This window comes from Scylla paramamosain, chromosome 31 (assembly GCF_035594125.1).
Source record: "Scylla paramamosain isolate STU-SP2022 chromosome 31, ASM3559412v1, whole genome shotgun sequence".
In the NCBI taxonomy this organism is placed as follows: Eukaryota; Metazoa; Arthropoda; class Malacostraca; order Decapoda; family Portunidae; genus Scylla; species Scylla paramamosain.
Window position 1 is genome coordinate 4,621,164 of NC_087181.1, and position 13,368 is coordinate 4,634,531.

At 39.3% G+C, this 13,368-nt stretch overlaps 1 long non-coding RNA gene across 1 annotated transcript in view; it reads right to left on the minus strand.

The window, feature by feature from the left end:
- Positions 1-473: 473 nt before the first annotated feature.
- The window catches only part of LOC135116401 (uncharacterized), a 118,725-nt gene continuing 105,830 nt past the window's right edge, over positions 474-13,368 (minus strand). Inside the window, exon 4 of the long non-coding RNA XR_010276293.1 lies at positions 474-691. This is a non-coding gene — a long non-coding RNA (uncharacterized LOC135116401). The remainder of the gene's footprint in view (positions 692-13,368) is intronic.

Sequence of the window (13,368 nt, forward strand, 5' to 3'; positions counted from 1 at the left end):
ATAAAAAAAAAAAAAAATATATATATATATATATATATATATATATATATATATATATATATATATATATATATATATATATATATATATATATATATATATATATATATAAAACGAACGCAAAAATGACAGCTAATTGTTAGGTTTCAATTGAATCTCTAAGTAAATATTTATACCAAAAAGATGACACCATTATAGAAAACATATGATTTCGTATCCTTCTTTTCTCTATGCATACATTAAAATAAGCACACGAAGACTGGAATACAAAAAATTATAGTTTTGAAAAAGATTCTCGGTTAATCCTCAAAGGACTTTTTTCCCTGTAAGATGTTGCAATGAACATTATAGACTAAATTTACATTCTGTCTTCTTTCATATATATACCCTAGGAAGGCAGAAAAATGGGAAACAAAAAGAACGCATTGGAAAAATGTTTAAACTAATCCTTCAATGAATAACACTACTGACACGATACCATGGAAGCACATCCTTTCTTTCCTTCACAGATTCGTGGGAAGCTGACAGGAGAAAGGCAGGCAACAGTGACAGGTTTCCGTTGACATGAATAAAAAAAAAAAAGTTTAACAGCGAGATCAAAATAGAGGGCACATGATGTAATGAAGCAGGTACTCACTTTCCTCCTGCATGTGTTGGGAGTGTTCACCGCGGCACCACCTGCCATCCTTTCCTGAAAATATCAAAACATCCACATAAAAAAGTGATGCAGCTTCACTATTCTAAAAAGAGCTAAAAATGAAGCATCATAAACAGAACCACCAGAAATCCTTTACTGCATGAGTTAACAACATACACATGAACAAAAGAGGAAAGAATAAATACTGAACAAAAACACGAAATGTCATAAATAAAACGTGTCAAATTCCTCCAAGCAAGAACACATGGATACATGGAAAACAACACTGAAAACAGAACACACTTCAAACGCTGAGAATGTTAAATATGCACAACAGCTGCAACAAAATAAAACGAACAAACACCATTACATATATAACAAGATCAAATAAGAAAATAAAAAGAAGCAAAAATAATAAATGTAAAGCTTGCCAACATTCAGCGGTGTCTAGAATATGAAGGTGGTAGTTAAGTGAGACTGAAGAGGAGGAGCACAAGTCATGCTGCGATTGATGCATGAAGGCAATCAAGGGAGAGGGTCGCACAGAGGAGGCGGGACGCAAGGCGCCTTCAGGCCAGTCACTGCTGGTGTCCCTCGCCTCCCCTTCCTGCCTCGCTGCGAGGTGAAGGGGCCACTACCACCGCTGCCTCAACACTTACACTACCTTTGCGTCTCAACACTGAAATGCTTCAATGAATGGGAATGAACGGGAAAGTAATGGTCACTTAGAATTGCTTATAACAAGTACATGTTACTAAGTGTTGTAAATCAATCTGTCTGTCTGCGTCTGTCTGTTTATCTCTGCCTCACATGTTCACTATAATGCTCTGTAAGAATGAGCATCCCAATCTCTGTTGCTTTGTTGCAGCGCATCTATTTGTATTAATGTTGTGTGTGTGTGTGTCTGTGTGTGTGTGGGTGTGGTGTAACATTACGAGTGGAACAATATTTACGAGTATGGGTCAGTAGGTCTGTCTTCTGGTATATTTAGTAGTTTTAGGAAATCAATGACAACTACGTATTGTGCACGAAAAATGGCATACCGTAAATACGAGGCCATGAGAGAAAAATATAGTTAGGTCACTATGTTTGCATTTTCTTCGCTTACAGTAATTGTTATCACGAAAGAATATACGAGTGACGGAAGAGGCATACGTTTATATTGTGCAAACATTATGCTGTATTAATATCCCACTGACTAATTCAGTTAGACTTTTGGTTAAGTACTCACTGCAGGGCACGGTAAACTATTTATTAAAGTATTTTAGAAAAAAATTGTAAAAATATATTCATTGTAATGAAATATTCCAGTTTCTGCCGCTATTTAAAACTACTTTGTCCATGTCTGTGCCTGCCCGCACATCCATCTGTCCCTCTGTCTATTTGTCTTTCTATCTGTCTACTTCCTTGCCTTCTATTTTTGCCTGCCTGCCTGTCTGCCTGCTTCTTTGCCTGACTATCCTCTTCAAGTTAGCCTGACTATTTCCCTGTCACCCTGTCTGTCTGCCTGCTTTCTTTCTTTCTTTTTTGTATGTCCATCCACCTCTTTCCCCGCAAGTTAGTCTTTCTGCCTCTTTGCTTGCTTGCTTGCTTGCTTGCTTGCTTGCCTCCCTGCCTGTCTGTTTGACCGTCTGCCTTCCTGCCTACCTGTCTCCCCTCTCTCTCTCTCTCTCTCTCTCTCTCTCTCTCTCTCTCTCTCTCTCTCTCTCTCTCTCTCTCTCTCTCTCTCTCTCTGATAATAATCTAAACAAGTCAAAACATTATTTAAACCACTACTACGAAATACCAAGGTACTTGAAGGCTTGTCTGTAAGTGGTATCAGTGTGAACAGGTTACATCACGCTCCTATACAATCATGATTTACGCAGCACACCCTCCATAGTAGGTTGGCAGGCACTTCCCACACGTTAAGGAGTCCTTCTTCATTTCTGCTCTCTAATTTAAACTTCTTTATACAAATGAAATTAAACTTCGGGATTTAAATGGTCACTTTCTTAGCGCATAAACAAAAATGTCCTTCACAAATATAACGAAAATATTTATATTAAAAAAAAAACAATAATAATCTTCGAGCCACACTCCACAGTAACGAAAGCTTTCATAGATATAGGAAAATATTGCAAAGGTCGCACTGAAATATTATTTATCACCGTACAATTACCATACCTAATTCCCGGGAGCAGACTCATGCAGGATAGACAAAGATGAAACACCAATAAATACTGGTAGAGAGTCATGAGAACATGCCAATTCATCAACGAACTCCCGAGAGAGAGAGAGAGAGAGAGAGAGAGAGAGAGAGAGAGAGAGAGAGAGAGAGAGAGAGAGAGAGAGAGAGAGAGAGAGAGAGAGAGAATATATATATATATATATATATATATATATATATATATATATATATATATATATATATATATATATATATATATATATATATATATATATATATATATATATATATATATATATATATATATATATATATATATATATATATATATATATATATATATATAAATAAATAAATAAATAAATAAATATATATATATATATATATATATATATATATATATATATATATATATATATATATATATATATATATATATAGGAGAGAGAAGGAAGGATAAAATGAAAAACAGGAATATAAGGGTGACGGAAGGCAGGCAGGCAGGCACTCAGGGAGGCAGGAAGGAAGCAAGGAAGGAAGGAAGGAAGGAAGGAAGGAAGGAAGGAAGGAAGGAAGGAAGGAAGGAAGGAAGGAAGGAAGGAAGGAAAAAGACAAAAACAAGTATCAATATAATAAACATAATAAATAATAATAAATAATAAACAAAAATAATGACAGGGAGATACATTACATTGCACGTGTATCTAAGAGTGAACATTACTCACGGCTCACCAGCACTCCCCGGCACACAGCTAATCCTGGCGCTAGTGAGGGTCTGAGGAGGAAAGACGCTTACTTTCCCTTGGCTTACAAACGAAAGCGTGCTCTACCGTACCTCCCATCAGGAAGCCACGCTAATTGGGTATTAAAAGATGGAGTGTGCTTTTCAGTATTTCTATTTCAGGAACACCGCCACTAGAACAACTAATTGCTTACTGTCCAAGGCAGGTACAGAGAGAGAGAGAGAGAGAGAGAGAGAGAGAGAGAGAGAGAGAGAGAGAGAGAGAGAGAGAGAGAGAGAGAGAGAGAGAGAGAGAGAGAGAGAGAGAGATTTCCACGGCAAAGTAGAGATAACGAGGAGATAACGACTGCACTTTCTATAAATACCTAAACCTGCAATTCATTACGTGTATCAGAATGTCTTCTTGCAAAGGAAACTACTCCCAGCCTCCCACTCTCTCCTGTTCTGGCACCTGATCCCCGCTGACGCCAGGCATGTTGTGCGTTACCCAACTAATTATTAGCAGTGCTCTCTCTCTCTCTCTCTCTCTCTCTCTCTCTCTCTCTCTCTCTCTCTCTCTCTCTCTCTCTCTCTCTCTTATATATGATCTCCCATGAAGGCACTGAAAGCTCACACACTGCCCAAGTATCCATATCCACGTGTGATCGTGACATGTCAGTACTCGAGGTATTCATGAAAAGTCTGAAAGTTGATGACACTGGAGCTCTGACCAGGAATCTTGAATATCGTCTTTGAGTGCGTGATGCAGCTGGCAACCGGATGATCAGATAAAATCATTATGTCTATAAACTATAGGCTTGAGCATTCTGTAATACCGTTGAATATATATATATATATATATATATATATATATATATATATATATATATATATATATATATATATATATATATATATATATATATATATATATATATATATATATATATATATATATATATATATATATATATATATATATATATATATATATATATATATATATATATATATATATATATATATATATATATATATATATATATATATATATATATATATATATATATATATATATATATATATATATATATATATATATATATATATATATATATATATATATATATATATATATATATATATATATATATATATATATATATATATATATATATATATATATATATATATATATATATATATATATATATATATATATATATATATATATATATATATATATATATACATATATATATATATATATATATATATATATATATATACTCGTATATATATATATATATATATATATATATATATATATATATATATATATATATATATATATATATATATATATATATATATATATACATATATATATATATATATATATATATATATATATATATATATATATATATATATATATATATATATATATATATATATATATAGTGTTTTTACTCTGACAGGCGATGCTACTGTTACGACGACGACGATGAGAACGAGGACGACGACGATTAGAGGCACAGCACGAACGACGGCAAAAACAGCAGTGGTGACTTTTGTAAAGTTTAGCAAAAGCAGCAGCAGCAGCAGCAGCAGCAGCAGCAGCAGCAGCAGCAGCAACAGCAGCAGCAGCCGCAGCAGCAGCAGCAGCAGCACACAGCAGCACCAGCAGTAGCAGCGGCAGCAGCAGTAACAGCAGCAGCATTAACAACATTAGCAACAGCAACAGCGGCAGCGGCAGCGGCAGCGGCAGCAGCGGCAGCAGCAGCAGCAGCAGCAGCAGCAGCAGCAGCAGCAGTAGTAGTAGTACTAGTAGTAGTAGTAGTAGTAGTAGTAGTAGTAGTAGTAGTAGTAGTAGTAGTAGCAGCAGCAGCAGCAGGAGCAGCAGAAGCAGTTGTTCTGGTAGTTATTGTTGAAGGAAGTAAAAGCAGCAATACCAACAAGAGCAGCAAGATCAGCGAGGGCAACAACAGCAGCAGCAGCACCAGCTTCAGCAGCACCAGCAGCAGCAGCAGCAGCAACAGCAGCATATTAAGTGTAATAATCTCCAACAGATAAAACACGCGGTGAGAAGTAACACGAGGCATCCTGGACAAACACCTGTCCACCTCGGCCCTGCCAGTGTTCTTTCAGTGTTAATTCACATCTCAGTCCTTTATGTATTGTTGTGCCGGCGAGGCAAGACGCCTTGAGGAGCGCCACGCGCCAGACATTCCTTCCCGGGCTGGTTTTCAACCTACGTCTGTCTTCACTTGTTAAATATAAATGTGTAGCAAGAAAGACAATTACCGTCTTTCCTTCAGTATTTAAAACTACTAATGTCTTTATACTTTTGGCATCCTTAAATCCATGCTTCCATTTTTGGCATTATTTTGGTTTCCTGCTGTAGTCTGTACGATCATTATAAGTGAAATATACTTGCAAGTATGAAAAATTGCGATAAAACTAGCATATAGCAATTTTTCTTTACTATTCAATGTTTTCTGGAAACAAAGGCAATTCCTGGAGTATTAGGAATCCCTGTTCTCTTTCTTTGTCAACGGTGGAGGAAACACAAAGACGCTCACTCTCATTCTAGATTTACACCTTCACCACCACCACCACCACCATAAATAGAAAAAAAAAAAAATACACATAAATCTCTTGAACACGTGATGCCAGACCTTTAGAAGATTAGATAAATTGAAACAGTTGAAGTTGAAGTGTGGATGTCTGAAGCAGCAGCCTTGCCTGGCACTTTCACAGTCAGTCCCCTGAGTTAGCGTACTTTCTTTTCATGAACCCCTGGAACTTTTTTTCCCTCTCTAAACACAGCCCATCACAGGTCGAACTTAGCCTGGTGCCACAGAAAGTTTGACCAGTCGTAGTTTACATATATATGTTTCTTCCTCTGATGGCGGTGACGCTGCTGTTTCTTCCTCCGATAACAGTGGTGGTAATTCTTTTTCTTGTTTTGTTCCTCTGATGGCGGTAATGCTGCTGCTGCTGCTTCTTCTTCCTCTGATGGCGTTGCTTCCTGTTCTTGTTCTTCTAAGACAGTTTGGTGGTCTGAATTGGTTGGTGATAGGGTATTCAGAGTGGGGATAGTAGGAGTACTGCACACTCACCTCCCTTGCTCCCCAGTCATAATTCAAGTCAGGTTGGTGGAAGACTGGGAAGGGTAGGGAGGTGCAGCACACTCACCTCCCATGCTCCCCAGGTTACATTTGTAACATCAGTCAGGTTGGTTGTTTTTGGAGTTGCCGGGGTCAATCAGTCAGGCCCAGTCAGTCAAGGGTACTGCTACGCACTCACCTTGCCAAGATCAGAGGGGTGGTGGTGGTGGTGTGTACATTTGGAGTTGGTAAGATGAGTCACATTGGTGGTCAAAGTCAAACTGGGAAACTGGGAAGTGTAGGGAGGTGCTGCACACTCACCTCCCGTGCTTCCCAGGGGCGGTCAGGATGGTGGGTCTTTGGAGCTGGCAGGAGGAGTCACGGGAAGTGCTACGCACTCACCTTGCCAGGATCAGTTGCCAGGGTGGGGAGTACTGGTGGTGGTCGGTACAATTAGAGTTGCTAGGATGAGTCAGCTTGGTGGTCAAAGTCAAACTAGGAGTCTGGGGAAGGTAGGGAGGTGCTGCACACTCACCTCCCGTGCTTCCCAGGTGGGGTGGTGGTCTTTGGAGTTGTCAGGGTCAGTCAGGTTGGTATTGTTTTATTTTCATTATTTCTTGTTGATTGCCAGACTCAGTCAGTTTTATTGAGGGGGGAGTAGGAGTTTTATTGTTTTTACTTTATTTTTTTTCATTTATTAATTTATTTGTATTTATTTTGGGAAGGGTAGGAAGGTGCTGCACACTCACCTCCCATGCTCCCCAGGTTACATTTGTAACATTTGTCAGATTGGTTGTTTTTGGAGTTGCCTTGGTCAGTCAGTCAGGCCCAGTCAGTCAAGGGAAGTGCTACGCACTCACCTTGCCAAGATCAGAGGGGTGGTGGTGGTGGTCTACATTTGGAGTTGGTAGGATGAGTCACATTGGTGGTCAAAGTCAAACTGGGAGACTGGGAAGGGTAGGGAGGTGCTGCACACTCACCTCCCATGCTCCCCAGAGTCCGTCAGTTTGGTGGTCTGTTGCCAGATTACAGTAAGATTTGTAGGTCAGTCAGGTTGGTTGTTTTTATGGTTGCCAGGGTCAGTAAGGCAGGTGGTAGGGAAGTGCTACGCACTCACCTAGCCAGGACAGGGTAGGATGTAGGGATGTATGGATCAGGGTCAGAGTGGGACACAGAGTAGGAGGTACTGTTGGTCTGTACATTTGGAGTTGTTCTTTGAAGTTGCCAGGATGAGTCAGGTCAAACTGGGAGACTGGGAAGTGTAGGGAGGTGCTGCACACTCACCTCCCATGCTCCCCAGGGCCAGTCAGTTATGTGATTACATATCTGTAAGTCAGTCAGGTTGGTTGTTTTTGGAGTTGCCAGGGTCAGTCAGTCAGGGTCAGTCCAGGGAAGTGCTACGCACTCACCTTGCCGAGATCAGAAGGGTGGTGGTGGTGGTGGTCTGTACAGTTGGAGTTGCTCTTTGGAGTTGGTAGGATGAGTCAGATTGGTGGTCAAAGTCAAACTGGGAGACTGGGAAGGGTAGGGAGGTGCTGCACACTCACCTCCCGTGCTTCCCAGGTGGGGTGGTGGTCTTTGGGGTTGTCAGGGTCAGTCAGTTGGTATTGTTTTATTTTTATTATTTATTGTTGATTGCCAGACTCAGTCAGTTTTATTGAAGTGCGACTAGGAGTTTTATTGTTTTTGTTTTATTTACTTTTTTTTTTTTTACTTATTTTTTATTATTTTTTTATACCTATATATATTTTATTTTTTTTAGTCTGACAGTCCGTAGACTTGGGGAGAGAAGGGAAGTGCTGTGCACTCACCTCCCTTGCTCTCCCAAGGTCCGAGGTGGTAAGGAAGTTTTTATTTATTTTTATTTATTTATTTATTTTTATTTATTTACTCTTTTTTTTGCGTGGTAGGTTAGGAGACAAGGGAAGTGCTATGCACTCACCTTGATTCTTTATTTATTATTTTTTTTCTATCTTTTGCCGGAGACAAGGGAAGTGCTATGCACTCACCTTTATTTATTTTTTTCTTTTGTTTTTTTTATCTTTTTTATCTTTTTTTTTTTTTCCCTGGTAGTCCGTAGACTTGCCAGGGTTAGGTAGGGGAGAGAAGGGAAGCGCTGTGCACTCACCTCCCTTGCTCTCCCGGGGGCCGGTAAGGCGGTGCCTTCCTCCCCTGGGGAGGGGTAGGGAGGTGCTGCGCACTCACCTCCCCTCCTCCCCGTGGGCAGTTCCATCACACATGGTGATGGAGGGATGCTCTTTCAAGGTTTTTGTGAGTTCCGAGAGGGGGGTTCGAACCTACGCGCCCCTCACTTCCCTCACGCCAAACTCCAAGTGCATCACTCTACCCACTGGGCCACGAGGGCCCTTTTTCTTTTTTTTAAAGTTGGTCTATTTCCCCATCTTCCCCATCTTTTTTGTAAACTTGCTCTATTTAACCACCTTATGTTCACGCCAGTATGTATTAAAGAATTATGATGTCAATTATTTTCATGACGTTATTTATTTATTGTATTTTGTATGGGATATGACCGCTGGCATCCCACACACACTGGGTTCCCAAGACTGTCACTACGCCATGAAACCCCAACGGTAAACAAGATATATTTGAACACATCATTTCCCTTCCTGTGTTCATGCAGCACCAAAAGTTCAATAAGAAAAACTGCTGCTCATTCTAATGTGGACGTTCATCCCACAGTGATAATTAGATAACTGTTGACTTGTGGGAGTATGTCGTGGAGTACAAATAGCAGTAGGTAAGATCAGAGAACTTTACAGAGGCAGGAATTCCTTGGTTATGGAGCAGCCTTCTGGAACCCTCCCCTGTGCTGCACCACCACCACCGACAACAACAACAATAACAACAACACACCATTACACCTGTCCATCCTGCAGCACGAGAATGACTCAGCCCAGAGAACCACGGATTGCTTTATTCGTAATTCACGTCCACTCTCAACATAGACATCAATCAAATTATGTCACTGAAAAAAGTTGGTGAAGCACTCACTTCTTCACACAGGCTTTACTACCTATCAGCAGGATGAAAGCTTCCGACTGGGAGGAAGAGCGGCGTCGGGAAGGATTAAGAGAGAGAGGGTAGGGGGGACCAGCGGAGGCTGGAAGTGTGTTTATGCTTCATAGGTATAAAAAAGAATACTGCATGAAAAAGAAGAAAGACCTGTGCCCCTCCCACCCCTGCTCCCCGCGTGAGGCGAAACGTAGTGAAGTGGTACTGTTGTTGTTGTTGTTGTTGTTATTGTTGTTATTATTATTATTATTATTATTATATATTATTAATTATTATTATTACTATTATTATTATATATTATTAATTATTATTGTTACTATTATTATTATCATTAAAATTATTATTATTACCGTCATCATCGTCATCAGCACCATCACTGTAGTGTAGCTGGTTTGTGTCCTTTTATTTCCACGTCGTATCTTGTAAGCTGTAAGTTTTAATAGTTCAGTATTTGTAACGATGGAGACCTTGTTTTTTATTCTTTATGCTCTGCACGGTGTCATTGGCATTTACATCTATATTTTCTAGTGTTTTTTTTATGTTACTTAAGTACTGAATCTATTTGTTTTGCAGAATTTATTTATTACCATACAACTTTATTTTCGCTCAAGTTAACATTTATGTAGATTTACTTATTTGTGTTGTGTAGGATACTTTCTTCTTAAGTGTGTTGAGGTTTGTGTTTTTCTTCTTTTATGTTCACTAGGTAACGGTGCACACAGGAATTATAAATGTTACTAATAATGATAATACTGATTATGGATGACAAACTAAACTGATGAATAAACATCGAAAAATTCATTTTAATAAAGCACATTTTCCATAGTGCTTTATAAGAAGTGCTGCGCACATGGACTTTAGAGATGCGATGTACCTTAAACTTAAAATGAAGCCCTAAGGCAGAGTGAGTGGTGGGTGGAACTGAAGGCAGTACACTCAGGGTTCCCAGATTACTGAAGCAGAAAAAGGCCAAAGTCAACAAAAAAAATAAGACAAAACGGCCAAACGCACTACAAAAAGACCCAAAAACATGCAGTAAAAAAACCCAAAGTTTATATTATTCCACTTCAGAATTTACCAAATATTACACGATGTGTACTGAGCACTGGGCTATAGCGGACTACTGGAGTGGCGATCTGTGTATACAAGTGCCACGTACTTCGTCAGTCCTTCGCCTGGGCCAAAAAACGGAAACGAATTCAGAGAATTCAATTCCAGTGTGAGAATACCGACAGTGGAAGAGAGTTACTTGTAACGGTATGTGCTAGGCAACTAGGCCTAAGGCCATACAGCTCCCGACGCCTCATCTGAAACCTGACCCCAATCCAATGTACACTAACTGAGATTGGTGGGTTCAGGAGTGAATGCAAAAATACTAACAACACATTATGAAAACGTTCTTGGCACAAAGAAGTGGCCGTGTTCATGACGTGTACCATATACCTACGTCCCTACTTCATAACCATGGGGAAGGACTTTCGCTCTGCAGGCATTATGTTATTGTAGCAGCAATGTCATAACAAGCTAATCGTTATTATTCCACACACTTGACCTTTGCTGAATATCATTTAAGTATTTTTTTCCTCATATAAAATTAATCAATGAGTGCACGCGGGCCACACTAAATCAACTGGCGCGCGGGCCTACAGTTCAATCACACTGCTCTAGACATTTTTCTCTCCCACTCGACATAAATATAAACAACCAGAACGATCGCTTTTGGGGGATGGAAAACGAGTTTACCAATGACTCATCATACCAAATATACGGTACTACCATAGACAGCACCCTATCAACGTACTCCTGGCTTGTTCATGAACACAGGTAGCTGTTGATAGGAAGACTTAAATTACATCAGCCGCTTGAAAAAAAAAAAAAAAAAAAAAAAACACGCCAGAGTTCAGCCGTGGACTCGCGCGTCATCAGCATCATCACCCAGTTGATTTGTCCAATTTTCCCTTATTGTTATTCAATAGCAATAAGAGAAAATGGGAAAAACTGCAAGGATAACCATGGTAACAGAAGGAAAATAAAGGAAAACATACGCGCACTCGACAACTTGAAAAAAAAGTTTTGTCTTAGGTGGCGGTGAACAAACTTACCATATTAAATAAACTTGTTATGGCCAAATGGAGCATATTTGAGCAACATATTTAAAAAAATAAATAAATAATAATAATAATAATGTAATTCATGGCAAACTAGATATCCTTAGACCAAATGCATGAAAAAAGCCAAAAATTATGTTTTGGACTAAAAAAGGCGAGTCTGGCAGTCCTGATCTCCGACAACGTGACGTCATGCGCGGAAAATTGAAAAAAATTGTAACAAAAGTGGGCTTGCTGGGTTCTCTATACTGTGCCTGGCGCTTTCAAGAGAGGCATCAGTCAATCAGGCTCCGGCTACCATGCGACTCCTATAAGAGTGTACTTCTCGTAAAGGAGCGCCGCACTCCTGCAGCAGTGACCCCTGGTACCTCAAATCCCTATGATAGTCACTGATTGGGTCCTTGAGTTTTCAATGCCCCTCACAGCTAATTGTTCATCATGTGATGAGAAAAGGAGGAGGAGGAGGAGGAGGAGGAGGAGGAGGAGGAGGAGGAGGAGGAGGAGGAGGAGGAGGAGAATAAAAACAAACTCCAAACAGTAAAAGTTCCTGAGGTCTGTACTGGGCTGTTTGGGTAACTACTCTACGCTAACTAGTGGAAGAGACAAACAGGATAGCACAGAAAGAGAAACCTAACGAATACAAAAGAAGTCCAATCAGTAACGGACCAAGAGGTTCTTGTAAGTCTGTTTGGGTAACTATTCTACTCTATTAGTGGTAGAGAAAGGATAGCACAGAAGAAGGGTCCTTCCATCCCCCATCCCCTATCCCTCCAGGCAAGGCTCACCTGAAAAAGGAAATGGTACCATGTTGTACAGAAAAAAACAACATGGAGTGTGAGAGGAAACTAAGAAAGACAGGAGGACTACTTCGACCACATACAATCTACATGCCAGCACGGACAGTACGGAGTGAACGTGTTCGTTATTCAGACATGAACAATGACAACCGGGAATTAGTGTCTACATACTTGTCAAGACAGGTTTTCAATGAGTGAACAGTACCTGAGTTAACGACGCTTGATGGAACACAATTCAACATATTTATGACACGATTGAAATAAAATGTTTGGCTTCATTTGTTTGAAATCGCTTATCTATTATTTGCTATTGTTTCTTGTAATATTAGACATGTTGAATCTTAGGAAGAATTCCGGTCTGATATTTGTGAAAGCCTTAAAAGTTTAGTAAAGCAATATCAGATCCCCTCTTAGCCTGCGTTTGGAGAGGGAGAATAGATCTCGTTCTTTAAGGCGTTCCTTGTAGGGTTTATTGCGAAGCCTTCGAGTAATTTTCGTTACTTTACTTCGTATTGTTTTTTTCCTAATCTCTCAATATTCCTTTTATAACAGGATGACAAAAACTGTACATTGTATTCAAGATGAGGACGTACAAGTGAGTTGTACAAGGTGAGATTTTTTTTTTCAGATTGGAAGGTGAAAACTATTAATTTATTGGCAATTTCAATGACTTCGTTGCATTGTTTGCTTGGTTTAAGATCTGTTGTCACTAAAGCTCCCAGATCTTTCTCAGGATCCAAACTTTTGATGGGGGATTACTTTTTTATAATTTTCCTGCGGATTGCCATT